At 44.4% G+C, this 27,590-nt stretch overlaps 1 protein-coding gene across 8 annotated transcripts in view; it reads left to right on the top strand.

Moving 5' to 3' along the window:
* EVA1A (eva-1 homolog A, regulator of programmed cell death) overlaps positions 1–27,590 on the top strand; it is a 75,833-nt gene that overhangs the window by 9,069 nt on the left and 39,174 nt on the right. Inside the window, exon 1 of one of the 8 annotated variants that reach the window (XM_012452129.3) lies at positions 524–580. The exons of 6 other annotated variants lie outside the window; for them this stretch is intronic. The gene's annotated coding sequence lies outside the window, so the exon portion shown is untranslated. Of the gene's footprint in view, positions 1–523; positions 581–1,078; positions 1,153–27,590 lie in introns of those variants that run through there. One more of the 8 variants, XM_012452128.3, reaches the window with a different exon arrangement.

Below are 27,590 nucleotides of genomic sequence, written 5' to 3'. Positions count from 1 at the left end.
GCTTCTAGCAGCTCCTCTCCTTTCCTAACAGAATGGCACAACATTTTCCTCCCTGTTCCCCACCGCCACTGGCTGCCCTGGCTGTGTTCTTTGCTAGACCGCCTCCTGAGGGCTTTCTTATCCCGTCTTCCCTCTGTCCATGCTTTTATTTTGACTGTGTAGAAGGCTCTTTCACTCTGTGACCCATCTCTTAATAGATCACTGCATCCCGGAACCTGCTCTCTCCCTGCGCTCTCCCCTATGTCGATTTTCTAGGAACAGGGTGCCCCTCTGCTTGTGTCTGTTTTCAGCGCCCAGCTCAGCGCCTATCACTCAATACATACTTATTGATTTTAACAAACAAAACCCCAACCCTGAAAGAGAAAGGCCAAACAGAGGCCTCAGCTGTATTTATTCCGATAAAAATGAACATTCCTTCGAGATTATGCATCAGGCTTTAACTTCCCACTCAGAAAAAAAAAAGGTGATCAAATTTAACAAAGTAAGTGGTTATTTCCTGTCTGAGTTGAGGGGTTTAATACAGGCTCAAAGCAGGCGACGGGACAGGAATGAGAGGATGGATGCTGGCAGGGGCTTGGAGGTCTGCTTTCAAATCTGGGGTCGTCCCCGCAGGGGGAACGGCTGGAGGACCGGGATAGGGTGTGGACGGCCGATGGGGAACCTCCACGGCCCTGCAGAGGCAGCGCGGGGAGGCAGGCGGGAGTTGGGAGCGTGAACTAACTTGGCGCGGAGGGAGGTGCCGCACGCTGCAGCCGTTCAGGTTTCGCGTCTTGCGGGCGCCCACATGGGCCGCTGGCTTGCAGAAGGGGGCGGGGGAGAGGGAGGGCAGGTCCGGAGCCGAGCGGGTGGAGGAGGGGGGAGATCGAAGGAAATGAAACAACCTTTTCCTCCCACTGACTCGTGCTCCTCCAGCTTCTGCGGGGCTTGGCGCGGCCGCCCGTGAACACCCAGGCCGGGACCCTACGTCCCCAGGCCAGCCCTGACCCCGGCGGCCCCTCCGCCGGGATTTCTTTCCGAGGCGCTGGTGCCGGCCCAAGCCCCGGGCAGCGCTTTGTCGCGTCCGCCTCTCGGTGATCGGCTCCGGGTTCCCTTGCTCGGCCCCGCACGCCCCGAGCGCAGTCCCCGGAAGTGCGCGCCGGGGCCCCGGCGAAGGTAAGCGGCGCCCAAGAGCGCACCCTGGGCTCCGAAGTGCCCGGCATCCCCAGCGGGCTCCGGCTTCTCCGGAGCGCCCCCTTTTCGGAAACACCCAGAGCACTTCTGACCTGAAGCCGCTGCATTGTTACCAAGCCTCTGCCCAGGTGTTGTAGGCTGGGTCCCACAGGGAACTCTGCTTCCCAGCGCTTTCTTTTTTGCCTTCTCTTCCTCCCACTTTCCTGTTGCTTCTCTCGCCCCCTACTTCTTTCTGGATAAAACGACTCTCAGCTTCCTGCCTCTGCAGCCCGGCTTCGGAGAGCAGGTCATTCCCAATTCTAACGCTCTCTCCTCCTGCGCCTCTGGGAGCTGGGCTGAGCCTGACTGGCTTCGATCCCGAGCCTGCCGGGGGCAGACCTGCCAGAAATGTACGTGCTGCACCGTGGACTATTTATTTACCTGGTTCGTTTCGGAGGCATCCAATTCGTTGCGCGCATTTGGCGACCCCCAGGACCCCGAAAGTAGAGTGGATTGGGGAGTGGAAGGCTGTTGGCGCCCCCTAAAGTCTCAATGGGACGCTCTGCTGGTGGAGAGCGCGATCAGACAGTCCAGGCCCCTCTATCTGGGGGGCGTACGTGGGGGTCCCCACCTCTACCATTGCAGGGTAGGGGGAGGTGTTGGCACGCAATACGGAGCGCATTTGGGGCATGGAGGAAACGAGGATGTCCTGGAAGGAGAGGAGTGCCGGCCACATCGTGCTGTGTTGGCTTGCCATGTTGCTCTTATTATCTGCCTGAGTTCTCATATCAAGCCTATGCGTAGGGACTCTTACCCCTATTTCACACACGGGCACAATGAGTTGGAGCCACACAGTTAGGAAAGGGCCCAGCCAGGATTTGGGTCCTAGCTGGTCTATACCACACACACACACACACACACACACTTCAAGTCCAGCCCTATGGAAGATTCCTCTGTTCAGTCTGAGCAAGAACCACCCCCCACCTCCTTGCTCATAGTACAGGGCACCAGGCTTTTCCCTTTTTGACCGAATACACCTTGATTCTATTCAAACCCAAGCTACTTATTTAGTACTACTGTCCTCTGAGTTCAGGGGCAAGAACTGAGGTTTCACCTTTGAACCTTATTCTTTCATCCCCTTCTTGTCATCCAGTCTGTCACAAAATCTGTAATTCTGTTCAGAAGGCTGGCTTGAATCTCCTTTCCATAAAGACAGTCAAGCCCAGTGGCCAAGAGCCCAGGCCCTGGAATGAGATCCCCAGCTTGAATCCTGGCTGGGGCCTTTCTGTACCTTTCTGTAGCTGCATTTCCTACAAAAAAGGGTTGCTGGGGCTTAAAGCAATGGTTTTCAATGGAAATTTTGATTTTGCTTCCCAAGTGACATCTAGCAATATCTGGAGACATATTTGGGTGTTATGATGTAAGTAGAGGAGGATCTTATTCATCTGGTGGGTAGAGGCCAGGGATGCTGCCAAATATCCTGTATTGCACAAGACATCTGCCCCCCTGCCCCACTTTGCTTCCAGCAATTAAGAATTATCTTGCCTAAACTGTTAATAGTGCTGAGGTTGAGAAACCCAGGTTTAATGTATCACTTGATGAAGACTGCCATTATTTCCAGCTCTCGTCCTTTTATCTACTCTGGTTTGGCTGATGATACCAGCCTCTGTTCCTGTCTTTCCCTTCATTCCAGTGCCAGAATTCTGTTGCTAAATCCACAACAGGTCATACTACTACATCGCCTAAATACCCTTGTTGATCCCCCATTGCTAACAGAAGGGATTGGAATCAGAAATCTGCAGGTGTTTTACAAGTACTGAAGGTAATTCCTCTGCATGTTAAGGTTTGAAAATCACTCTTTACAGAATAAAACGTAACCCTCGACCTTGTACATATGGCTCTTCACAGTTGGCCTCACCTTATGCCACTTCCTCAATGTTCCTCACTTTCCTCCAACCCAGTATTCTTTTGGTATTCTAGGTCCTGACTTTTTGGAATGCCCTTCTTCCTCCTAGGCTGACAATCATTCTTTGAGACTAGAGGACAAGTCTCCTTTTGGGTCTTTACCCATCATTCTTCAGTTCCTACAGACAGTTTTGTTGCTCCCTGCCCTTCTGCAGGTTGGGGAAAAGCCTCAGCCTCAGCCTCTCTCCCCTCTACTTTTTTTTAAATACATCTCTCTGGTAGTATTTTGTTTATCTCTCCCCTGGTCTTACATACTTAGAATCTAGCTCAGTGCCTTCCATGCTCACAGTGATGGCTAAGCTTTCAGACTGGAGTCTGGCTGCTTGCATTCAAATCCCAGTTCTGCCACTTATTAACTCTGTTAAAAGTTAATTACTTAATCTTGGTCAAGTTGACTCAGTCTGTCAAAGCCTTCTTGGTAAGAAGAAATGCCTGCCTTCTCTGCAGATGAGTATGACTGACTAATGGAATAATAATCATTCATCTTAATACTGAGTGCCTACCTAATTCCAGGACATGGTTCAAGTTTAGCATTTTATACGTTTTTACTCATTTAAACCCTATAATGTCCTCTACAGTTACTACTGGTATTGCCCTATTTTCCAGACAAAGAAACAGAGGCACAGAGAGGCTAAGCAGTTTGCTCAAAGTCACATAGCTAATGAGTGGTAGGGCCAAGATTCACACAGACATCTGGATTTTAGAACACATACTCTTCACACTATGCAGGTAAAGGGCTTAGCCCAGTGCTTGGCATATAGTAAGGGCCCAACTAATGTGAGATACGGTTTGTTAAGTGTATTAACAGCCTAAGTCCATTGGGTTTTCCACCTGCATCATGCTTGTGATTTAAGACTCTGTCATTATTTTTACAGCTCTTGTTCCTTTCCTTGCCTCCTTGCCCTGCCTCCAGCCACAGAGGGGCAGGACATTGGGGTTAGTTCCCAGCACCACTGATCTTGATGCTAAATTGAGCCTAAGTGTACATGGTCAGGGCTAGAAGAGTATTAACTCTTTTGGGATGGGCGGATGGAGTCAATATACACCTGCCTGAAGAGAGAGGTACAGTCTTGGGGTCATAAACTCTGTGACCCCAGCTTTGTTCCTACCAAGCATGTGCCCTTTGCAATGTGCACCTAGTGTATAAATATTGGTGAAACCAATTGATGAATGAGGGATGGATGGATAAATGCCAGCAGCTGAGTCTTCCACCTTATACGTGATCAGATGCAGAGTACAACTTCTCTCCACATATTGTAAGGCTCATTTATCTATTGAAGGTAAAACTGGCTGAGGCAATTTAATGACCCATATGGGGTGTTGGAGAAGCAGATTTGGAGCCACTCACTGACCCTCTAGGTAAGTTGTGTTTGACATTGGATACTTGGTTACAACTGATCACTAAACTAACTTGGAATCTTTTATTGCTTCTAATGCAGCCTTGGCTTTGAAAGCCCACTCCTTGCTAGTCCCTGGACCACTTGCTCTGTGGGCTAGACTGCCTTACACAAATCCTGCACTTTTGTGTACTCTGGCTTCCTCCACAGCTGTCCGGCACAGCTGTAATCCCCCTGAGTTTGCTTGTTTTGGCAGGTTGTCTCCAAAACTTCAGGGGGATGAGGTCACCTGGCGCGTGTAAAGCCTTGTGGTTTTGTTAGGGGCCAGGAAAACACTCTAGTAAGTGCTGCTTTTAAGGGTGGAGTAGGGTGAGAACTTTCCTGCCCATTGACATCCAAGACTCTTCAGATCCCCATAGTGGGGTCCTCAAACCCCTTGGCTGGTCCCTGGCCTGTTAGGAACAGGGCCATCGCCTGAGCTCCATCTCCTGTCAGATCAGCGGCTGCATTAGATTCTCAGAGGAATGCAAACCCTATTGTAAACTGCATGTGCGAAGGATCTAGGTTATGCACTCCTTATGAGAATCTAACGTTTGATGATCTGAGGTGGAACAGTTTCATCTTGAAACCATCTCCCCCTATCCATGGAAAAATTGTCTTCTAGGAAACTGGTCTCTGAAGCCAAAAAGGTTGGGAACCACTGCCCTATAGCACTGCCTGCCCCTTCAGACACCAGACTCTTACTGTCTCCTGGCATTATTCCCTCTCCTGTCACTAGCTGGGTTACCTGAGAAACAAATTCCTTCAGGATATTAATAGCTGGAGTAAAAGACCCGAGACCTCTGGGCATCACTTGTATTTATACTGAGGCTTTTATAGCTTGGCACAGAAGATAAACTAGCCCAGGGTGGAAAGGTCAGGGGGATGTCAGGCTTGGTGCCAGGTCTTGAGGCCTCTGGTGTCATATCTTGTTGGCTGCCACTTTGGGTAGCACCTTTTAACTGACCTGCAGCAGACTTCTAATGAAACTGGCCCCTGTTTTGTGTGTCTAGTTCTAGGGAGATACACTTTGCCCCGTTTATGCCTTGAACTGTATTCTCTGTGAAATGTATTCTGTCGTTTGACTCTGCGTGAAACCCCATTTAGTGCTGTAAAGGGCATTTGGTCTGAGACTAGAGTGATAGCAGAATCCTGAGGTATTAGTGTGGACTTGGAATACACGTGCAGTAAGTAGCTCTGTGCGGGTACCAGAGACACAAAGATGGAGACCTGGTCTGTAGCATCAAGATTGCAGTCCATGACATATGATGACCATGTGAATAGATCACCAGAGTGTGTTAAATAGAATAAAAGATCTGAGCAGAGAACTGGAAGCTCAAAGGAACCAGCACCATCTCTGCTAGAAGAGTCAGGAAAGGCGTCAGAGAGAAGAGGATGTTTGAGCTCAGCCTTAATGCGTAAGCAGGAGCTTGGTGAATTTGAGGGGACTGATGATTAAACAGCATTACAGATAGGAAACAGCAGGTGTAAGAGTCAAGAAAGGGCCTGGAAGACATGCAGGCATATGGCGGGGGCTGGAGGGCAGAGATGGGCCTGGGGAGGTGACTTTGACATTTTACCAGTCCAGGAGTCTGTCTCTGTACTGTTTCTAGACAATGGAGTGGGCATTTAAAGCTCAGGTGTGCTGACTTCTTTGAATAGTGACTCTGCCTCTTATCTCTGCTGGCCTTGTTTCCTCCTGGGGCAGTGGGACCAGAGCCCATGGGTCAGGGACGGACACTGTCTCTAGTAAGCAAAGAAATCACAGTCAAAAACAAAAGTGAGCTGGGAAGTTGTGGGTGGTTGTTGTGCTTTCTTTTCAAAGCCCTAGCTGATGAGCTATGTGAATGGCCCCTCCAGAGTCTGGGTTTTTGAACAATTACTTTTAGAGCGTCCCAAAGTCCATATGAATTGCTAAGCAATTGCTAAATTTCTCCAGACTTAGAGAGGGAAAGAGAAACAGAGGGAAGGAAAGAGGAGAGAGAGAGAGAGAGAGAGAGAGAGAGAAAGAAAGAGAGTTTTGATGCTAAAGTCTGTTTCACATAAAAGAGAGAGAGAAAGAGAGTTTTGATGCTAAAGTCTGTTTCACATAAAATCCAGCCTGAGATCCAGCAGATCAACAGCTATTAGGATTGATACATTACCTGAGAATTATATCCTCATTTGCAGTCTTTCTTTGAGCCCAAAGCTATTTGCATGTTCTGATTGCATTGAGCTCCCCACAGATGATGGGTGCATAGGCTTATTGATTAGACAATTGATGTAGGTCCTTCGATAGGTCATCCTTAGGCTTTACTTATTTAACCACTTAGTGACCCCCTGGCACATAGGAGGCACTTAGTAAGTGATAGATGAGTAAAAGAATGCCCTAGCATGGAAGTCGTATTCCTACCCCTCAAGATGTTCGTAGTCTGAAGGAAGAGGTAGACAAGAAAACAGCCCACACAGTATGATGGATTAGTGCCATGACAGAGAAGATATAGTACAGAGGAAGAATTCATCCAGCCAGGGATCAGAGAGAGAAGAATGCTTTCTTCTGGAAACCATCTTTCCTCCAGGGAAGTGGTCCCAGGAGTGGTTCCTAGAGATCAGTTATAACCTGGGGTGGGTGTTAGGCACTGTGCTAAAGGTTTTAGGTGCCTTTATTGCATGGATCCTGACAAACACCCTCTGAGGTCTGTATTAGAGGAGGAATCAGGGTCACACCCACAGCTAAAAGGGCTCAGACTCTGAGCCCTTTATCCCTCCCAGACAGTTTCCAAAGAGTTGTTATCATCAAAGATACATTTAGAAAATCTGTTTTCAAGAAAGCACGTGAAATAATGTGGGCCACTGTGGTTGGGATAGGAATGGTCATTTCCTCCCTGCTTTTGCCCCTTTCCTTCTCCCCAGCCTGGCGTCTGAGGCTGTGCCTGGGGGCAGTTAGACGCTCTCTGTTCTGGGGTTCAGCAACTCTCTTCCTCTTCTCACCCCCTCTTTGATCACCAAGGCAGCCTGCATTTTGCCCTCCATGGTGAGAGGAGGGGGAAATGCTGCTTAGTAGAGAAGCAACCATAAACTCGCAAGGAAAAGAAGACTTTTTACACAACACCTGCTGTAATTTAAGCCTCTCCCCTTTTGCCCTACCCCCTCCTGCCCTTGTCACTCAGATGGGGCCAGAAGGTAGCTGCAGGGAACAGACTTCAGGGGATCTTGTTTCTGCAAGGGACCTCGATCAAAAGGGCTGCCTTAAGCTGTCTTTCTCCGGGCACCTCCACAAACACGCTCATCTTGTCAAGACACGACAGGCCATGGCAGCCCGTGGGAGGAGGCGGGTAGGGCCTCTTACTGAAGAAGCGTGCATTTCTTTCCTGAGGTCCCCCGTCCTGAGTGCCACTTGGCCGAGCAACCTCTGACAGTGGCATCCTTCTTTGTTGCACTGAGATGTGGCTATGAACCTGAGCGTGGGCGGAATGAGCACTGGAAGGGAGTAGCAACGCCACTTACTTGCTGTGAGGTCTTGGTCCCTTAATCTCCTAGTGGGTCAGTCATACAGGGCTGGAATGGTTGGCCTGGACATTCTCCAATGTTAGACTCTGCTGCATGTCAAAGCAGGGTGCACTGTAGGATCTCATGAAATTCAGAAAACAATGATTTGGTCATTTAGTCTGAAAAAGACACGTGAAAGTAAAAGTGTTGCTGTGGGTGTGCTCTTGTGCTCAGAGAGACAGCTTGGTGACCTTGGTGTGTCTGCTCAGCTCAAGCCGCCAACACGTACTGATGCCCTTGTGTACCAGGCACAGTTCTAGACCCTGGAAACAGAGATGAACAAGATACTCTTTGTGCCCAAGGAGCTCGGCAGTCCAGTGCGGAGCCAGACGAGGGAGTCAGAGATAGTAATGCAATGTTTTGCTTCCCATCTCTCGTTAGAGTAAGTTCTCTGAAAGCAGAACATGTGTCTTGTTGATTCCCAAATCACCATGGCCTACCGTAAACTCTGGCATATGGTAGATGCTCAATCAATGAATGTTGTACTACCCTAAAGTGCCATACTAGAGGCAATCACAGGGTGCTGTGTGCACCCACAAGAGGGACACCTAAACTCAGCTTAGAGAGCAGGTGAGTCCAAGATGACATGCATCAAAGGAGCTGAGCTGGAGCATCCAGGCTGATGAGAGGAGAAGTGGAGCTTAGGCAGATGGGCTGGTGAGAAGTCCTGCACGTCCAGGTGAGCAGGCCAGGGCTGTTCCAAGAAAGGAAGGCAGATAGGTGTGGTTGGGGACAAAGGAAGTAAGTCTGTGAAGGGGCAAGGTAACCACATCTGGAAGAACTTTGCTAGAGAATTGGAATTTTACTTTGAAGATAGTGGGGAGCTACTGCAGGATTTCACACAGAAGAGAGACTGGGTCAAAGTTTTGTTCTAATACTGTTCTGGCAATAGAGTAAATATTGGAGAAGAATAAGATAGGTGGCAAGAAGACCAGTTAGCATGTCATTGCTGTTTAGGGGTTGAAAAAGCCTGGGGTTTGGAGTCAGATACATCTCAGTCTCCTTCCCAGCCACACAATGACTCCTTGTATTTAGTAAATGTCTAAATTTATTTAGTAAATGTCTCCGAGCTTCTGTCTTACCTGAAAACAGAGGACTCTACTTCTCCCTTATGGATGGTATGCATGGTGGTCAGGGTTACATACAACGAAGTATGTGAAGCGTCTACTAAAGTGGTTTATTTGTAATTGGCATGTCATACTAGTGGCCAGTATTATTTTTAATGTTATTGTGACTTACTATCATCTAGGTGAGAAATGATGGGGTCCTAATAAGACACTGGTAATTGGGGTGGAGAATTGGGTAGACTCAGGAAATCCTTTGGCAATAAAGTTGACATGATTTGGTGACTGATTGAACGGGGGAGTAAGGGAGGGGCAGGAGTCTAGGATGATTCTGACATTTTGGCCTGGAAGCCAGTGGGAAGGATAGTGAAGCTATTCATTAGGAGAGAGAAGGGACAGGAAGGAGGGAGCAGCATTTGTAGGAAAGCTGATGAGCTCAGTTTCAGATATGCTGAGTTTGAGGTATTAAGATAGTCAGGGAGAGATGTCTAGTGGGCAGATGTTTTGTAGGTTTGACATTCAGGAGAGAAGTCTTAAAGATTTACAAGAAATCTAACTTTTTTTGTTGGTAAGAGACAGGATCTCACTTTGTGACCAGGCTGGCATGCAACAGCACAGTCATAGCTCACTGCAGTCTTGAACTTAAATCCCTGGGCTCCGGCGATCCTCCTGTTTCAGCTTCCTGAGTAGCTGGGACTACAGTCATATTCCACCATGTCCAGCTAATTTGTAAAACTTTTTGTAGAACAGGGTCTCACTACGTTGACCAGGCTGGTTTTGAACTCCTGGTCTTAAGTGATCCTCCTGCCTCAGTCCCCCAAAGTGCCAGAATTACAGGCATGAGCTACTGTGCCTGGCCGACAAGCAAACTTTAGCAAAAGGTAATGAAGTCATGCTGTGGATCAGTTGATTATGGAGGGTTGTGGAGTATGGGAAGAGGAATTATAATAGCTAACGTTTATTGAGTGTGCACTGTATGTTCTAAACACTTTATGTGCATTAATTCTCTTAACAACCATTGTTAGGAAGGACTACTATTATTTTACCTACTTTACAGCTGAGTAAACCTAGGCACAAAGATGGTAAGTAATTTGACACAGGCCAAACAGCTATAGGTCATGGACCTACGATTTTCAGTCAGCTATCAGGATGCCAGGCCTGTGTCAGACTGTTTCTGGGAGTAGAGGTCCTAGTGTACATCACTGACCTCAGGGAAGGAAGGAGAGTACCCAAAGAAGTCAACAGGGAAGGGGACGTGCAGAGAGGCAGGAGGAAATAGGAGACGGGGGTACAGAAAAGGAGAGTTTTCAGGAGAGGGGGATCAACAGCTTCACATGATACAGAAGAATGAGAGATCTGAAATGTCCATGGATTTGGAAATTCCGAAGCTACTGACGACTTGGTGAGGGGAGTCTGACAGATGAGGGGGGCTGATGAACAAATGTGAGGTGAAGAAGTGGACATACTAAACTTTGGCAACTAAAGCTTGCCTATGAAAGTAACAAGAGAAAAGACAGCAGCTAGAGGTATTAGGTAGAGGCAGAGTTTTAAAGATGGAAAAGACCAGCACATATTTATAGAGTGACCACAAATGGACCATGCATGCTAGGAGAGGTGTCTCCATGTTTGCTTTTCTTTTCCACACAGATTTCTAATATTTCTCTCCATATTCTGGATGGCTTCCATGTTGATAGTTGGACATCATTAAAAAGGTTCTGAATAGGTGTTTCAAGTATTCAGGTTTTATCAGGTGGAGCAGAGAAAATGTCCTTCACAATGCCCAGTGGTGACTTATCACTTGTTGTTAAGTCCAGACCATGTCAAATTCGGGTGCATTCACTATATCATCCACTGAATTTGCCTTCAAAGTGTTCTCCAAGAGAGCATGACATGCTGAAGCTCCATGTCAGGCATGGGGAATTGGTATCTGCTGTGTAGATACCTGGAGGTAAGAATGTCAGTATTCCTCCAACGTTTTAGGAGGAAGGAAGAGGACCTAGAGCATAATGGGGTTGTGGGGAGGAGACACTAGCTTTGTACTAGACAAGAGACACCTGCTTCTCTGAGCAAATGGAAAGGTAGTTGGGGATGAAGGCAAATCTATGAGAGGAGACAGAGAGCTGTTTAGATCTTGTAGGAAATGGAAGGTCTATTATAAGAAGATTTGCTGGAGTAACAATCCTCTGCTTGGAATGACCCTACAGGACTTGACCACTGTCCTTTAAGTTCTTAATAATGGAATAATACTGGCATTTCCTATGAATGCTTTGTTACCAGGCTTAGAGGCTGCATCCCAGAGCCTCCCAGAAGCCATCCCAGAAGATGTTTTTGTCTAGGGGCAAAGACAATCTCTGTTTTCATATGTAAGATTCTTTTGTTCATACCAGAGGCAGATACCGTAGAGGGTTAAAAGCTTGACTTAAACAAGAAGTTCAGCTTTGCCTTGGTTCATGTTCATGGTGCTGACATCCCTGAGGCTCAGGGCTGGAATTAGGGTTTGGCTGCCAACTTCATAGATTTGCCTTGCTTGAAATGGCATCTTTGCTCTTCTTGGAAACATCTCAGTGAAACACATACACCTTCACAGAGGGCCTTTATGGAAAGGGCTCTCCCAAAGGGCACCATCGTGAATCCAAAAGGCCACACAGGAAATGGCCTCAGGATGTTTTTCTTTCCCTACACAAAGCAGCAGCTCAGCTGAATTATTTGCTTGATCTTGAGCCTTCAGGTATCAGGAAAAGTAAACAGTGCATCATTCACGAGTCACATTTCCAGCTTGAAGGTTTCCTGAAGGACAGCTTGAAGGTACTGTAGGACACTGTAGTATGCAAGGAAGGATCATCCCTGCCAGACCCCTCCCTACTCTCTTCCCAGCCATGTCTCTCACCTGGATGTGGGCATGTACAGAGTCCCTTGGCTGGGTGTGGGTGTGATGGACAGACAGGGCACTCTTCTTAGGGGCCTCTTTCTTTGAGGGAAGAAGATGCAGGTGTCTTGCCCCACCTTTCCTCAGTAGACAAGGAGTGGAGGAAGTGCTTCTCCAGAAAGGCATGGCTGGGATGCCATATGGTTCCACACAAATGTGGTTCAGTGAAGTTACGTAATCCCTTACTTGGCTTTATTCCTATTCCACAGGGTGTGAATTTTCTGTCATGGAAAAGGCCTATGTACACGTTCCACACTGATGCCCACAAATGTGTGCACAGGGCTCTATACATGCATCAGATATCCACATCTAAGCTATCAGTGTTGCTTCTGCCCATCCAACCTTCTGGGTTGTGGGAGGGTGCAAAAGGGTTTGGGAAGCAGTAACCTGTGTGCTCATAAAGCAACAGCTGTGATACATTAGATTCTCTTTCACTTGTATTTGATTCTATATATGTGTGTGTGCGTGTGTATAAAGTTTTTATTTAGCCAATCATCAGCTTATTTAATAATTTGAACTACTACATGGCTGGCTCCAGGCTAGGTAACAGTAAAGTGATGGTGGTTCTGACAGTCTTAGTTTCTGCCTTCTCAGGGCTCACAGTTACTAGGGGATGGGCATTCAAGAAATAAATACACAGATAAAATACAAGATGATTACGAACTGGTAACTTCTATCCTGGATTCTAGGGGGGAATGAGAGAGGTTTAGGTTGGTGGTGTCTAGTGAAGGAGAAAGATCTGTAGACCCATATTTACTCTCTACAACATGCTGTCTATTGAAGGCATGTCACAGGTTGCTAAGACAGCTCTAAGGAAGGAGTGCCTGACCCTTGAATAGGGCTGGAAGGGTTCAGAAGGAAGGGACGTTTAAAAATAATCTTGAAGAATATGTGAAAATTTTTCATGTGGATAGGAGTAGTGGTGTTCCAGGTGGAGGCAGCATGTGGTGTTCTGGGGGGACTCTTAATCAGCCAGGGTGACACAGGGGAGCGGCTAGAAATGAGCCAGGAGGCCAGGCAGCATAGCTCAAGCCTATAATCCCAGCACTGTGGGAGGTCGAGGCAGCCAGATCGCTTGAGTCCAAGAGTCCAAGACCAGTCAGGCCAACATGGCAAAAATCCAAAAAAATCCAAAAAAATCTAGCCAGGCATGTTGGTGTGCATCTGTAATCACAGCTGCTTGGGGGGCTGAGGTAGGAGAATCGCTTGAGCCCAAGAAGTGGAGGTTGCAGTGGGCCAAGGTCATGCCACTGCATTCCAGCCTGAGCGACAGAATGAGACCCTGTCTCAAAAATAAATAAAAAAGAAATGAGCCAGGAAAGACAGGCAGGGGCCAACTACTCAGTGTAGGTTTTGTATGAGAAGCAAGTCACTGAAGGGAATGGCAAGTTACCAAGGGGCTGGCACACTTTTTCTGTAAAGGCTCAGATAGTAAGTATTCTAAACTTTGTGGACCTACAGTCTGTCATAGCTGTTCAGCTCTGCCACTATAGTGCAAAAGCAGCCATAGACAATATGCAAATGAATGAGTGTTGCTATGTGACAATAAAACTTTATAAACAAAAACAGGCAGTGGGCTGGATTTACCCATGAGCAGTAGCCTACCGGTCCCTGCTCTAGAGTGGTAATTCTGGTGGGTGGCTCTGTGAAGGCTGAATTGGAGGATGGGGAGAGAATGGAGGTAGGGAGCCAGTTAGGAGCCGTTGCTTTCATTCAGGGAACTTAAGGAAGGGACGATGGGGAGAAATGGTTCGTGGCATGCTCCAAGGAAAAATGACAGGACTTCATGACCAGTTTGATGAGAACATGTCTAGTTGTTTCTTTAATGCTCAGTGGACTGATTCTTCCAGAGAAGGAAAAAAAATCTCGGGCATTCTGGGTGTATGACTCAGAATCATGCGCACATCTGTGAGGTCACCTGCTGGTCACTAGACATCGTGCTTGGTGCATTACATAGATTATCTCTTGTTAAGCATAATTCTTAAGAATTCTTTAGAATGTTAAGATGTATTTCCTGTTTCAAACTGAAGTTTGAAAATGGCAGGTCATTTGCCTAAAGCTATATAGCTGGTGAATGGTGGAGCTAAGATTTAACCCTGGTCAGTGTCAAAGCCTGTACCATTCCTGAGAAGCAGAATCTTTTCCCCTCTTCCAGTGGGTGGCACGAAGCCCCATCCGTGGGCCTGTGCAGCTCTCTTCTTTCCCTCTGTTCCTTGTAAGACCCATCCAGCAAGGAGGACAAGGGAATACATGTAGGGGCGGTAAATACCAAAGTCGGCTGCAAGTGTTAATCTGTTTAACTGCCAGCCAGTATGCATTTCCTAGGGTTCCTCTAATAAAGTATCATAAAGTGGGTGGCTTAGAATAATAGAAATGTGTTGTCTCACAGTTCTGGAGGCCAGAAGTCCAAAATCAAGATGTCAGCAGGGCCGTGCCCTCTCTGAAGGCTCAAGGGAACCATCTGTCCCAGGGTTCTCCCATGGCTTCTGGTAGTCTTAGGTGTTTCTTGGCCTATTGATGGCTGTCTTCTCTGTCTTTTCACGTCGTCTTTGCTGTGTGTGTGTGTGTCTTTGTCCAAATTTCCTTTTTATAAGACACTAGTTCTATTGGATTGAGGCCCACCCTATTGCCTTTATCTTAATTTGATTAAATCTGTTAAGACCCTATTTCCAATAAGGACACATTTTGAAGTGTTGGAAATTAGGATTTTCTCATTTTTTAGGGGGAAAGACACAATTCAATCCCTAACATGGTCCTTTCCCAGGAAGAATTCAAGAGCTTCCTCTGCCCAAGATCCCTGAGTGGATCCCAGTCCAGTTCCTTCTCCAAGGTATCTTCATCTGTGGTCAGTTTTTCCATCCATTTCCTATATACGCTGCTTGAGCCATGAAGATTCTATTTATATTTACATACACTTTTATTGCTACATTTCAGATGGATTTCCGTTCTAAGTCCTTAGCATTTGTATTTGACAGCGTTCTCTCATCTTCACTCACCACATTTGACCCCCAGTCCCTGCTTTCCCTACTTAGCACTTTGCTCATTCATTCATTTCATATAAAAATAAGTGCCAAGTTCCTGTTGCATTCTGGGGACTATGTTATGCTCCAAAGACATAAAGGTGAAAACATGAAAAAAAATAGTTCCTGCTCTTGATGAACAGCTATGGTGAATGGTTATGAGAGGCCACATGAGCACATAGTGTGGAGAAATCGAATAGGGAAGTATGAGTGCAGGTTCCCAGCTTAGCATCCTCATTGGCTCCGTATTGCTGCTAGGAAAGAGTCTGAGCTCCCTTGCAGAAAACACCAGGCCTCCCATGGCCTGACTCCAGCCTCCTCAACAGTTTCCTCCCTCACTGTCCCTTCCTTTCACTTTGTGCCTGACTCATTTTCGTCCACTTACTTTTCCCCAGCTATACAACTCTCTCTCTCAAATCGTGTCTTTCTCCACACATGCTCTTTGAGTTAAGAGGTGCTCCTCCTCCCCCATTCTCAGCTATGATCTGCTTGATTAACTCTTACTTCTTCTTCAAGACTGATCTCTGGGGTACCTCTTCCAGGAAGCTGCCTATGACTCCTTCCTCTGCCATCCTTGTGGCTCCTTGGGCTTCCCCTTGGTAACAACCTCTCCTCCCTCTAGAAGACACTGACTGAGGCTTATTTATCTTTGTAACCGCAGTGGCCAATAAAATGCCTGTATTAATAGGAGCTTCGTCAATCAGTGAGTAAATGAATGATTCCTGTATCCTGTTCTTTGCTTCTGCCTTCCAGGCTGCACTTTCCCTTTAGCCTCCTCTCCTGGAATCACATGTCTGGTCACCACTTTTTCTCTATCACAAGTTCAGAAACCTCACTGCTGAAGGCCTTCCTTCTGTTGTGCTGACACTTCAGCTACGCTGGCCCTAATGATCAGTGGCCACATTGGGCTACCCATTGACCTTCATCTCTTTGATCTGCCCTGCTTCCCACAGAGAAAGGTCTTCTTATTTGCCTATAGGAAGATGGTTTTCATCAGGAAAACAAAAATTCCTCTATGGCCTTCTCTGTTTCTCCAGTCCCAGAGGTTTCCCTCTCCCAATTCCAGGAGCAAGGGACACACTATTTATGCTTCATTGATCAGTTCAAAAAGCATTGTTTTTGAGTCTCAAGTTTATATCTGGAGTTGTAGTTGACTTACTCTCACCCTTTTTTACTTCTGCCTTTCTAGCCAAAAAGATCTGTTTCTTACATCTTTTCCTGCTTCATGTTTTGCGTTTCTCCTATATATTAAATGATACAGTGATTTTTGGAAAATGTTTAGATTTAAAACTGTTCAAATGAAATCTTATATGGAATATCAATGAGTATGACAGAGCAGACCAATATTTTGTTATATATATATGTTTGTTTGATAAATTTAGTTTTTAACATACAGTTAATGAAAACAATGAGAGTATTATGAAAACTTGAAATTGAGAGTTTTGGGTGACAGTTGCAGACTCATGGCATTCTCACTATCAAGTTCACCCCTGTATTTTATATTGGCTGTACACCATGGGGAAAATTGCAACAACTAGATACTGGATATTATAGCACTTTTAAACAGTACCTTACAGATTCAAGCTATTGTGATTTCAATGATCTAGAAACATGAAAGATAAACAGAGGAAGAATTGGTTATAATGGTGACTCACTAACACCATGTAACAATTGTTTAATTATCAGAGGTCTAATGGAAAGGAACAGATATTTTCGCTTAGATTCACCGACATATATCTTTGGCAGAAAATACTTCCCAAAATTATTTTGTATCATCATGAGAGGTTAATTATGTTATTAAATGTTTTTTCAGAAATTTCAGTGTTTGTTTCTCTCTAGTGATCACTTAAAGCCTTTAACACAGCAAAACATATTTAATCTGGCATTTTGAGCCCAACTTCAGTTGTCAGTTTCATCACTGACACTACTGGCCACAAGAGAAGCGGTAATACAGTGGCCCTGCATTGCTGTTAGTCTTGTTCAGACGTTTTAATGTCTGCCAACCAGTCTAAGATTAAAATAAGTACTAATGCTACCAATAGTACTTATCATGATACAACATGTTATGCGGTTACATATTACTGTATAGTTTAGTATTATGTCTTTATAAGGGGATACATTCCAAGGAAGCAGGGACTTCTTGGAATGGCGCTGGGGGCCAGGGTAATGGTAGTGTACTCGCTCCAGTTTTACAGCATCAGAAGATTTGCATGGATCTGAACTGTTGAAAGACCTTTTTGGAACTACAGCTTTCCTAATTAATGACACATCTACATGTGTTCAAACATATTCATGGTTTTAGCAGGAGACCCTTTATTCTGAAGTGGGCATAAGTATATTATAACCTGTGGCTCATGTAAACCACCAGGGTCTATGATTGTTCACATTTGGTATCACACACTTATCTGTGTTTACCATTTAAAAAATATATATATATATATATATATATATATATATATATATATATATTTTTTTTTTTTTTTTTTTAAGAGACAGAGTTTCGCTCTTGTTACCCAGGCTGGAGTGCAATGGCGCGATCTCGGCTCACCGCAACCTCCGCCTCCTGGGTTCAGGCAATTCTCCTGCCTCAGCCTCCCCGAGTAGCTGGGACTACAGGCGTGCGCCACCATGCCCAGCTAATTTTTTGTATTTTTAGTAGAGATGGGTTTCACCATGTTGACCAGGATGGTCTCGATCTCTTGACCTCGTGATCTACCCGCCTCGGCCTCCCAAAGTGCTGGGATTACAGGCGTGAGCCACCGCGCCTGGCCAAAAATATTTTTAAAAATGTAATTTGAATGAAACATTTCTAGAACCCTTGAAATGAATAAGTTGACCTTCATTGTATTAGAATAAGGTGTAAGAAAATTGTGGTCTCAAGTGAGACCTTTAGCAGAGCTGGCTTGGGAAGACCTCCCTGTTTTGATCAGGTAAGCATCTGTCTGACTCAGGGCTTTTACCTCCTGGGAGCTCAGCAGTTTGTCTGTGCTGAATTAAATTGAATTGACACAGGGCAGTCTTATGTGGTTGTAGGACTAGCTCCCCCTGGTGAGGAATGATCAGGAAGGTCTCAAGTAGAAGCTGCCCATCTCCCCAAGAAGCCACACGGGTCCCACCCCGGAATGCTGCCACACTCCCCACCTAGAATTTTTCTTCCCACCAGCTCCTTGCAGGGTGGGGCCGGGGGGCTGCTCTGGGCTTCCAGACTTCCAGGTCCAGGGTTTTTTTACCCACTCGCCTCCTGCTGACGTCCTCAGGGTCCCTGCGCTTATTCTCTGGTTTTAATAATTATAATGACCTTAGAAGTCACTTTTGGGACTGGGAGGCCAACACAGAAACAAATCAGATGACCAGAAATGCTCCTTGTTCCCATTCATATGTTCATTGGTCAGGCATTACTTCTGTGAGTTCTCTATGTTTGTAGACACCTGTGGTGTACTGGGCTTGGGAGGCCCCACTGATTAGGAATAGAATGTTGGCAAGTAATGGTCTTTTTAAATGTTCTGAATTAAGGATCCACACGTCTGTCAGCATGCCCTTCCCTATTTGCAATTCTACAGAACAAAAAGTCATACAGGATTCGGTCAGAATTATTCAAGCACATGTAGTGACTGACCAACAGGGCTGAAATTCTTTTTATTCCCAGTGTGATATGGATGTTGTGATTGACTTCTGTTCTGTATAGCCATTTCCTGCCAGTCTCCATGATTTTTTTTTCCAGTGGACACTTGTAGGCTGATGTTCCCTGTGGTTCCAGTGATGGGCACTTTCCCTTCACGTTTGCTATTTTTTTCTCAGGATTGCCTCATCTAGCTTCATACTTCTGCAGATGACTCCCAAGCACTTTTAACTATTACCCTGGAGTCACAATATGATTCGAACATACCTTTCCAAAGTTATTCCCCGAAACTTCGTTACATTTCCTACAAACCAGCCAAACTCAACATTTTTGGGTCTCCCTATGTCTCCTTCAAGATGGGTGAATTTGATGTAAGGCCCTTATTTTCAAAGAGTTTGTAGCCCAGTGGAAACATATGAAAAGCACATACTTTTGTTCAATGTGAAAAATCGGCCACAGGGTTGCTGGAGTCCAAAAGAGGGAGTGATTATGCACGCAGGACAGGATCAGAGAATGTTCTTGCAGGAGGTGATGTGACATGAACTTTGAAGGATGGGTAAGACTCGGAAATGCAGTGATGCAGGAAACCACACGCCAAGCAGAGCAAAACCCAGAAGTAGAACCAAGTGAAAAATGAATGGAGAAGAGAGTGGTTCTGTGTGCCTTGTGTTGGGCTGTGTTGGAAAGGCAGGTTGGGAAGAATTCATGAAGTGCTTTGATTTACAGGCTTACATTTGAATTTTACTCTGGATCTTTTGGCAATTTTTGAAACAGATGAGTGGCATTGTTAGAACACTGTTTCCAAATACTTAGCCTGGCACCATGTATTACTCTGTTTTCACACTGCTGATAAAGACATACTAGAGACTGGGCAATTTACAAAAGAAAGAGGTTTATTGGACTTACAGTTCCACATGGCTGGGGAGGCCTCACAGTCATGGCAGAAGGCAAGGAGAAGCAAGTCACATCTTACATGGATGGCAGCAGGCAAAGAGAGGGCTTGTGCAGAGAAACTCCCATTTTTAAAACCATCAGATCTTGTGAGACCATTCACTATCATGAGAACAGCATGGGAAAGATCCATCCCCATGATTCAATCATCTCCCACCGGGCCCATCCCATAACACATGGGGATTATGGGAGCTACAAGATGAGATTTGGATGGGGATACAGAGCCAAATCATATCACACCACTATATGAGATTGGGATTGAGAGGGGAAGAAAGGAGAGAAATTCCTGAATTGGGAGTGACAGTGGGGATGGAGAGTTAGAAAGGATAGGAGGTAGGATTTTCGGGGCAAGGGAGAGGAAGGATCCATGGTGGATCCTTGGTGAAGGATTGAGCCTGAGTGATTGGGATCCTCAGATTTTTTTTGTGTGTGTGTGAGATGGAGTTTCGCTCTTGTTACCCAGGCTGGAGTGCAATGGCACGATCTTGGCTCACTGCAACCTCTGCCTCCCGGGTTCAAGCAATTCTCCTGCCTCAGCCTCCCCAAGTAGCTGGGACTACAGGCGTGCACCACCATGCCCAGCTAATTTTTTGTATTTTTAGTAGAGACGGGATTTCACCATGTTGACCAGGATGGTCTCGATCTCTTGACCTTGTGATCCACCCGCCTCGGCCTCCCAAAGTGCTGGGATTATAGGCATGAGCCACTGCACCTGGTCTGGGATCCTCAGAATATTATGAACACTGTAGAGAAAAGAGGAAGCAGGTGAGCCAGGGGAGTGAACCTAAAATATGTTGAGCTGGAAGAATCTCTGGGAAGCATAAGCAGAGACTCCTCCCCCAATAACCTCAGTGTTCTGGACTCAGGTCAGCACAGTCTGGCTTCCTCTTCCTCTCCTCCTAGCTATGACCAGCCCACCTTGATGCCCAGACTTATCTGACTTGAGGCAGTAAATAACTCAGCAGGTCCCCCTGACCCCTATGAGGGCATAGAGACTAGGGCATCAATTCTGATGGACTGATCATGAAAGCCTTCCTGCCTATCTCCAACTCCTATGCCTTACCTCACAGGACTAGCCTTTGATTGTCTCTGAAAACTAGCATTGCCTTTCTGAGATTCTGACTCATATAGTCCCTCCTGGGACAGAAATCTCTGCCCCCAGGCTGGTGCTAGGGCCCTAATATTTATGGACAGAATCTAGTGTCTGAAACCTGGTCTTACCGAGTTAAGTTCTGAGTTTTCTATCTGTTCCATCAGCCAAGGGGCCATCTAGTGGTTGCTGGTTGTTAACAGTTTTAAAGCCCTGCATGTTGGCTCAACTACTGTATGCGCTGCCCAGCCTGTCTCCATGCCTGTATTATCCTCAGGGAGGGGCCCTGGCCCTCTCTGCACTCCCAGATGCTACCTCACATTCAACATCATGCCATGCCAGTGACTCTCAGCAAGTATAAGATACCCAGCAGGTACATAACACACTCTGCACCTTGCACTCAATTGGGACCTTTGATGAAAGTATCTTGTATGCTGCTTTCCAGGTTTTGGACAGTCCTGTGGATTCTCACCCTTATGTCTTTACCTTGGTTGAGGGAACCATGAATGGACACCTGACTTTATGTTACACTGGAGGTCTCTGGACTCCTGGTGTTGGTGTCTTCTGTTTTTACTGCTGGCCTCATCTTGATTCTTACAGTACCATCATCCAACTCCATGGGAGCTTCCTTTGTGTTTATAGTTTGGGGACTGCAGAAATAAACCAAAGTTGGAGAAGGGTCTTGGAGTGTCCACAGCCTCCATGACTGACTTCGTTCAACATTTTCGATCACTTTCTTCTCATTCTGAAGACTTCACATAATTAAAACCATGCCCAGCCAAACATTAAATAAATTTTGCACATGCTGCTTGAATTACTGTGCAAGCTTACCCCAGTGTGGCTTTCTCCGAGATTAATATTTCATGAAAACTATTCCTCAGGGTAGGCTGAAGCCAGCAGCTGTGGAAACTCAACATTTGCTTTATACAATGAAACTTTAGGACAGGGCTGCTTTTCACATTTCTCATATGTGCTGCTCATTTGGAAAAAATAAGTACTATTGGCAAAATCTAGTGGCATGAGCCCCAGCTTGTGCTTCCATCTATTTAGATATGAAATGATGAGAAAATGTGGCTCTAAATGTTATCACACAACATTGGCATTCAAAAATAAAAATTACCATTTCTTGAGCACCTATTATTCTGTGCCAGCTATCTTACAAGCCCTGCATCCTCACAAACACCCTGTGAGGGTGCCACATCTAGGTATGTCTGTCTTCTGATTCCTGCTCTGCCCTTGATAGCAGGGCTGATCTGGGAGATTACCTTTTCCAGGCTCCATATCTGTGGCTTCCTGCTAGAGGAAGGTTGCTGGACATGTGGAAGGTTAGAAGGCAGTGAAAAGGGGAAACCAGAGTATTTCTTCCCTTTCTCTTGGCTTCAATCATCCCTGCCAGCAGTGTCTGCATCTCCTCCATGGCTCCAGCTCCCACTATTTGGGTCCTCTATGGTTCCTGATTCTTCCTGGTGACTCTGGCTCCTGGGCTCTGGCAACACTGCTTTCTAGCTTTATGCTTTCAATTACCCGCTGCCCACTGTTGTTAATATCTGATTACTTTATGATCCCATCCGGGGACCTTATTCCAACTAATTTTATCTTTTTGAAGTCATACAAACTTAATTTTTTTATTTTTCTAAATTATTTAATTTTTTAGTTTTCCCATTTTTCCTGGTCCTTAGTAAGTATGCAAGGTTATGTGAACTTAAGAGGATCTTTATACTCTTGACTTTGTTATCTATTGCAGTAATCTTCAAATATCAGCCTTTCTATCACCTGTTACCTACATAGCTATCTTCACCACTGCTACCAATTCGCTGCATTAAATTCCTTCTGTTGCAAATACTGAAGCCATATCTACTTCTTTACTTAGATGCTGATTGATGGATTGAGGTGGCAATCATTAGCCATGTTTTAAAGATGAGGAAGTGGGAGCTCAGGGAGGTTAACTAACTTGTCTAGTCTTAGAGGTAGGGCATGGTGGAGCTTGGGTTTAAACCCATGCTTGCTTAATCCTGAAGCTGGTGCACTTTCTTGTACATCAGCCTGTGTTCTGGGTACTGGCACCATACCAAGTTTAATTTCTTTTGTATAATCACTTCATATTATGGAAAAAGAAAACTCTCATCATTTTCTTCAAGATTTCCCAAAGTTAAACGTTTTCTGTCCCTTCAGCTGTTCCTAATGAGAAAGAGGATATTTCCCCTAATATCCAGGTTGAACTTTTAGATCAATATTTCTCAAAATTTAATGTGCAGAATATGATTTAGAAGGACTCTAAAGATTGTGCATTAAAACATAGTTTTAATTAGACTTTTTTGGAGATAATTTTAAATTTATGTGCAGTTACAAGAAATAATGCAGAGCTCCCATGTTCCATTTGACTAGTTGCCCCAATGATAACATCGTGCAAAACTGTAGTACAATGTTACAATCAGGATGTTGACATTGATACAGTCAAGATAGAACATTTGCAACATCACAAGGATTTCTCATGTTGCTTTTGTTAGCTATAATAACTTTCTTTCTCACCTCAATCCTTCCTTAACCCCTGAAAACTAATAATTTCTCCCCTGTTTCTGCAATTTTGTCGTTTCAGGAATGTTGTATAAATGAAATTATACAATATGCAACCTTTTGGGATTGGGTTTTTAAATTCAGAATAATCCTCTGGGATTCATCCAGGTTGCCTTGTGTACCAACAGTTTGTTCTTTTTTATTGCCGAGTATTATTACATGATATAGATGTACCACAGTTTGCTTAAACATTTACTCCTTGAAGGACATATGAATTGTTTCTGGTTTTGGGCTATTGCAAATACAGCTTCTATAAATATTCATGTACCCAATCCCAAAAGGTGGCATAATGTGATCTCATTTATATAACATGCTGTCATTGACCAAAACTTCATTAATGTAGTGCAGGACTGTATTTTTTTCTTTTCTTTTTTGAGACAGAGTCTTGCTCTGTCATTAGGCTAGAGTGCAGTGGTACCATCTCGGCTTACTGCAACCTCCGCCTCCCAGGTTCCAGCAATTTTCCTGTCTCGCCTCCCAAGTAGCTGGGACTATAGGAGCACGCAACCACGCCCAGCTAATGTTTTTGTGTTTTCAGTAGAGATAGGGTTTTACCATGTTGTCCAGGATGGTCTCCATCTCCTAACCTCGTGATCTGCCCGCCTCAGCCTCCCAAAGTGCTGGGATTACAGGTGTGAGCCTCTGCCCCTGGCCTTTAGGCCTGTATTTCATTCTTTAAGCAACACTAAATGGTGTTGCATTTTTTAACTTTAGTGTTCACTCTTAGTATATAGAAATACAGTTGATTTTTGTAAGTTTGTGTTGCTTGCAACCTTGCTAAACTCACTAGTTTTATTTTATTGTCATTATTGTTTTTTGGTGGGTTGAAGTCTCGCTCTGTTGCCCAGGCTCGAGTGCAGTGGTTCAATCTCAGCTTATTGCAACCTCCGCCTCCTCGGTTCAAGCAATTCTCCTGTCTCAGCCACCTGGGTAGCTGGGACTACAGGCATTAACCACCATGCCTGGCTAATTTTCATATTTTTGGTAGAGATGGGGTTTCACTGTATTGGTCAGGCTGGTCTCAAACTCCTGACCTTAGGTGATCCACCCACCTCAGTCTCCCAAAGTGCTGGGATTACAGGTGTGAGCCACTGCACCTGGCTGAACTCACTAGTTTTAAGAGATGTATTAGTCTGTTTTGCAAAAGGAATATCTGAGACTGGGTAATATAAAGAAGAAATGTTTATTTGGCTAATCATTCTGCAGACTGCACAAGCATGGCATCAGCATCTGTTTGGTTTCTGGTGAGGCCTCAAGAAGCCTTTACTCATAGTGGAAGACTAGGGGACAGCAGGCATGTTATATGACAAGAAGGAGCAAGAGAGATGCTAGGCTCTTTTAAACAGTCAGCTCTTGCATGAACTAATAGAATGAGAACTCACTCATTTCCACAAGGGCAACCAAGCTATTCACGAGGGATTCAACTTCAGGATCCAAACACCTCCCACCAGGTCCCACACAACATTGGAGAACACATTTTATCATAAGATTTAGACCTGTGAGTTGCCAGTTATCCCAGCACCATTTGTTGAATAGGATGTCCTTTCCCTTCTTTATGCTTTTGTTTGCTTTGTCAAAGATCAGTTGACTATCAGTATTTGGTTTTATTTCTGGGTTCTATATTCAGTTCCACTGGTCTATGTACCTATTTTTATACTAGTACCATGCTGTTTTGGTGATGATAGCCTTGTAGTATAGTTTGAAATCACATAATATGATGTCTTTAAAGTTGCTCTTTTTGCTTTAGCTATGCGGGCTCTTTATTCATTCAGTATGAATTTTGGGTTCTTTTTTTTAGTTCTGTGAAGAATGATGATGACATTTTGATGGAAATTGCATTTAATTTATAGGTTACTTTTGGCAGTATGGTCATTTTCACAATATTGATTCTACCTAACCATGAGCATGAGATGTGTTTCTGTTTGTTGTGTCATCTATGATTTCTTTCAGCAATGTTTTGTAGTTTTCCTTGTAAGGTCTTTCATCTCGTTTTTTAGGTTTATTTATTTATTTATTTACTTCGTAAGTACTTTATTTTTGCTTTTGCTGCTATTGTAAAGGGGGTTGAGTTCTTGATTTGATTCTCAGCTTGGTCACTGTTACGGTGCTGTTGATTTATATACATTGATTTGTATGCTGAAACCTTACTGAATTCATTTATCAGTTCTAAGAGCTTTTTGGATGAGTCTTTAGGGTTTTCCAGGTATATGATCATATCATCATCAAACAATGACAGTTTGACTTCCTCCTTACCAATTTGGATGACCTTTATTTCTTTCTCCTGTCTAATTGCTCTGGCTAGGACTCCCAGTACTATGTTTTATTGAAGTGGTGAAAGTGGGCATTCTTGTCTTATTTCAGTTCTCAGGGGGAACGTTTTTAACTTTTCTCCATTCAGTATAATGTTTGCTGTGGGTTTGTCATAGATGGCTTTTATACCTTAAGGTATGTCCCTACTATGCTGATTTTGTTAACAAAATCTAGCGTCAAGGGATGCTAGATTTTGTCAAATGTTTTTCTGCATCTATTGAGATGATCATATGATTTCTGTTTTTAATTATGTTTCTGTGGTGTATCACATTTGTTGGCTTGTGTATGTTAAACCATCCCTGCATCCCTGGTATAAAACCCACTTGATCGTGGTGGATTATTTTTTTGATATGCTGTTGGATTCAGTTAGCTAGTATTTTGTTGAGGGTTTTTGCATCTATGTTCTCCAGGCATATTGGTCTGTAGTTTTGTTTTTTTGTTGTGTCTTTTCCTGGTTTTGGTATTAGGCTGATGCTGGCTTCATAGAATGATTTTGAAAGGATTTCCTTTTTCTCTATCTTTTGGAATAGTTTGAGCAACATTGGTACCAATTCTTTGAATTCCTGATAGAATTCAGCTGCAAATCCATCTGGTCCTGGATGTTTATTTTTATTGGTAACTTTTTTATTGCTGTTTCAATTTTGCTACTTGGTATTGATTTATTCAGAATTTCTTTTTCTTCCTGGTTTAATCTAGGAGGGTTGTATATTTCCAGGAATTTATCCATTCCCTCTAGATTTTCTAGTCTGTGTGCATAAAGGTGTTTATAGTAGCCTTGAATGACCTTGTATTTCTATGGTATCAGTTGTAATATCTCCTGTTTCTTTTCCAATTGAGTTTATTTGGATCTTCTCTCTTCTTTTCATGGCTAATATCACTAATGATCTAACAATTTTCATTTATTTGTTTCATTTAGTTCCGCTGTGATCCTTGTTATTTCTTTTCATCTCCTGGGTTTGGAGTTTGGTTTGTTCTTGTTTCTCTAGTTCCTTGAGGTGTGATCTTAGATTGTCTATTTGTGCTCTTTCAGACTTTTTGATGTAGGCGTTTAATGCTGTGAACTTTTCTCGTAGCACCATTTTTGCTGTATCCTAGAGGTTTTGATAGATTGTGTCATTATTATCATTTAGTTCAAAGAATTTTTCAATTTCCATCTTGATTTCGTTGTTGACCCAAAGATCATTCAGGAGCAGATTATTTAATTTCCATATATTTTCATGGTTTTGAGGGTTCCTTTTGGAGTTGATTTTCAATTTTATTCCACTGAGGTCTGAGAGAGTACTTGATATAATTTTGATTTTCCTAAATTAATTGAAACTTGTTTTGTGGCCTATCATATAATCTATCTTGGAGAATGTTCCACGTGCTGATGAATAGAATGTATATTCTGCTGTTGTTGGGCAGAATATTCTGTAAATATCTGTTAAGTCCATTTGTTCTAGGGTATAGTTTAAGCCCATTGTTTCTTTGTTGACATTCTGTCTTGATGACCTGTCTAGTGCTGTCACTGGGGTATTGAAGTTCCCCACAATTATTGTGTTGCTGTCTATCTCATTTCGTAGGTCAAGTGGTAATTGTTTTATAAATTCGGGGTTTCCATTGTTAGGTGCATATACATTTAAGGTTAAGGTTAGGGTTAGGGTTAGGGTTAGCTGAGCTACCGTGCTTCAGGCTGGTATTGGGGAGTGTCTTCAAAGAGTCCTGTGATGCGATCTATCTTCAGGTCTCTTAGCCGTGGATACTAGCACCTGTTCTGGTGGAGGCAGCAGGAGAATGAAGTGGATTCTGTGAGAGTCCTTGGTTGTAGTTTGGTTTAGTGGATTGGTTTTCATAAATGCTGGTTATGCTTATAGTGAATTTGTCACATAGACTTAGGACCTCTATCGGTGGTAAAATTAGCTGTTGTTTTCTCCTTTCTTGGAGCAGGGTTGTTCTGTCATGAGTTGCTATAATGGCTTGAGTTGGTTGCCCTCCAGCCAGGAGGTGATGCTTTCGAGAGAGCATCAGCTACAGTAGTA

The sequence above is a fragment of the Aotus nancymaae genome, unplaced genomic scaffold, assembly GCF_030222135.1.
Source record: "Aotus nancymaae isolate 86718 unplaced genomic scaffold, 86718_ANA_hifiasm-v0.15.2.pri h1tg000017l, whole genome shotgun sequence".
Classification (NCBI taxonomy): domain Eukaryota; kingdom Metazoa; phylum Chordata; class Mammalia; order Primates; family Aotidae; genus Aotus; species Aotus nancymaae.
The sequence above is the reverse complement of the archived record's forward strand: the minus strand, read 5'-3'. Positions and strand labels throughout refer to the sequence as shown.